Below are 3,149 nucleotides of genomic sequence, written 5' to 3'. Positions count from 1 at the left end.
TGGTCATGACCCACATCAAAACAACCATCAACATCAACAAGGACCCTGACAAGTGCGCATATTGTGAGAATCGATCAACAGAGGAGGCCATGTCCTCTGTGGTCCACACTGCTCTCACCCACCTGGAGCAGAAGGACTTCTACATCCGTATGCTCTTTGTGGACTTCACACCTGCCTTCAACACCATGATCCCCCAAACCCTGATGGACAAACTACTCACACTGGGTATGTTTACATGGACATAAGTAACCGGATCAAATGGCCGGTCGGAATAAAAGTGTGTCATGTAAACACTCCGTTCGGGTTATTTTTTGTGTATTCGGCGCGATCCGTTATAATTTGTGATCAGAACGAAACGAGTGGTTTACGCCGATCCGAAACCCGATCGGTGCGCATGTAAACGCTTGATCTGTTCGTTTTTATCTGATGGTGAAAAACTGACCTGACTGCGCATGTGCGACTTTGCCATTTCCGCCTGGCTAACGCTAATAATATTAGCATGTCAGGGAAGTAAACTGGTCGGTGAGCGACACAAGATTTCTACTAGAAACTTTGAAAGAGCTCAAAAGGATTTCTATTACCTGTAGCTCAGTCAGGGAGTGCAATGACGTCTCCACCATCATTAAAACCTGTCGCGGGTCCATTTTGGGTGCTCAGGTTTGTTTACGTTCACCCGGAAGTAGAACTTCTTCTTCTGTGTTTTTTTTTAAGGAGAGTTTACCACTCTGCGCATGTCAGTACTGCTGTTCAGAACAAAGCCCGCTGCATGTAAACGCTCGTCATGAACAGATTGTGCCCATGTAAACAATACATTTGAATTATTCAAACAGAACACATTTCAATCCGGTCAAAGAATTCTGCGCATGTAAACATAGCTACTAGGACTAAACCTCTCCATTTGCAACTGGGTACTAGACTTCTTAACAAACGGACTTCAGTCTGTGAGGATCCACACTTATCCTCCTCCACCATAACCCTCAACACTGGCTCTCCTCAGGGATGTGTGCTGAGCCCTTCCTGTTCATTCTGCTCACGAATGATTGTGCAGCTACTAGGGCATTAAAAGAGTACTCAAGTAATCTACACATCGATTGCTAGGACATCTATCGAGGTTAAAAATGTAACATTAGCTATGTTTACATGCGCAGAATTCTTTGACCGGATTGAAATGTGTTCTGTTTGAATAATTCAAATATATTGTTTACATGGGCACAATCTGTTCATGATGAGCATTTACATGCAGCAGGCTTTGTTCTGAACAGCAGTACTGACATGCGCAGTGTGGTAAACTCTCCTTAAAAAAAACACAGAAGAAGAAGTTCTACTTCCGGGTGAACGTAAACAAACCTGAGCACCCAAAATGGACCCGTGACAGGTTTTAATGATGGTGGAGACGTTACTTTTAATGATGGTGGAGAAGTTACTGCACTCCCTGACTGAGCTACAGGCAATACAGATCATTTTGAGCTCTTTCAAAGTTTCTAGTAGAAATCTTGTGTCGCTCACCGACCAGTTTTACTTCCCTGACATGCTAATATTATTAGCGTTAGCCAGGCGGAAATGGCAAAGTCGCACATGCGCAGTCAGGTCAGTTTTTCACCATCAGATAAAAATGAACAGATCAAGCGTTTACATGCGCACCGATCGGGTTTCGGATCGGCGTAAACCACTCGTTTCGTTCTGATCACAAATTATAACGGATCGCGCCGAATACACAAAAAATAACCCGAACGGAGTGTTTACATGACACACTTTTATTCCGACCGGCCATTTGATCCGGTTACTTATGTCCATGTAAACATACCAATTGAGTATCCGTAGTGACGTCATATTATGTGACCACCATATGACCGTAGGGGGCGGTGTTGCACTGTTGCAGGTCACAGTATATGGTGTAACACCGGGTCCAATCCACCGAACCAGAACCAGCTTCCTCTGACCTTGTTTCACAAACAAAAAGCAAAAAATGTTAATCTCTAAACCTATAAAAAAAATCTATAAACATATTAATCTCTAAAACTAAACTTAATGCGCACCACAGCTGGCAGTGGTGCAGGGTGGTCGACCCCCCCCCCCACTGTTTTAAGTTTCGTTTTTGACGTGCTGCATGTTTCTTCACGTTTGCAGCTTAATAATAATAACTAATAGTTTAGTTTATCCTGTGACTTATTTGCAGTATGATAAATGGTAGGAGCATAATATATGCTCCCAATGTTTTGTTGGTCTTCTTTTTGTAAATAATTACCATTTTTTGCGGTTTTATTTATTTCTTTATTTTTGTATCTTGAGATCTATGACGTCATCAAATACTCGAGTTCTACTCGGGTTTTATTATGTTAGTCGAGTTTAAAAATTATATACTCGTTCAACCCCTAGCAGCTACCCATCCAGGCTGTCACATTGTAAAGTTTGCAGATGATACAGTGGTAATGGGATGCATCACAGACAATGATGAATTCAGCTAAAGGCAGGAGGTGGAACACCTGGAGAGCTGGTGCAAAGAGAGCAACTGTCACATCAATGTGAAACAGACAAAGGAGATGATTGTGGACTTCAGAAGGAACAAACACACCTACACCCCCCTGAACATAAGACGATCTGCAGTGGAAGTGGTCTCCAGCTACAAGTACTTGGGTGTACACATGAATGACAACCTCAGCTGGAGCAACAACACCACCAACCTGATCAAGAAAGCTCATCAGAGACTCTACTTCCTCAGGCAGCTGAGACGAGCTGGTCTGGGAAGCTCAGTCCTCACCTCCTTCTACAGGTGTGCAGTGGAGAGCATCCTGTGCTCCAGCAACAAATGTGTCATGGAGGCTGCACAGCTGCTGAAAGAAAAGCTTTACAAAAAGTGGTGAAGGCTGCACAGAAGACTGTTGGAGTCAGTCTCCCCACCATCACAGACGTTTACACCTCCAGATGCAGGAAGAGGGCCACCTGCATCATGAAAGACCCCACTCACCCAGCACACACACTTTTTGCCCCACTCCCCTCAGGACGGAGGTTGAGGAGCATAAATGTAAAACCACTAGACTGAGGAACAGCTTTGATCCTGAAGTTGTTAGACTCATGAATCTCTAACCAGAATAATCACTGTGAAAAAAATCACATCATGTTGCTGCTGATCTGTTTCATGTTGCTGCTGA

The sequence above is a fragment of the Nematolebias whitei genome, chromosome 6 (genome assembly GCF_014905685.2).
Source record: "Nematolebias whitei isolate Nwh7 chromosome 6, NemWhi1, whole genome shotgun sequence".
Taxonomy (NCBI): Eukaryota; Metazoa; Chordata; class Actinopteri; order Cyprinodontiformes; family Rivulidae; genus Nematolebias; species Nematolebias whitei.
This window is presented reverse-complemented; position numbering follows the sequence as displayed.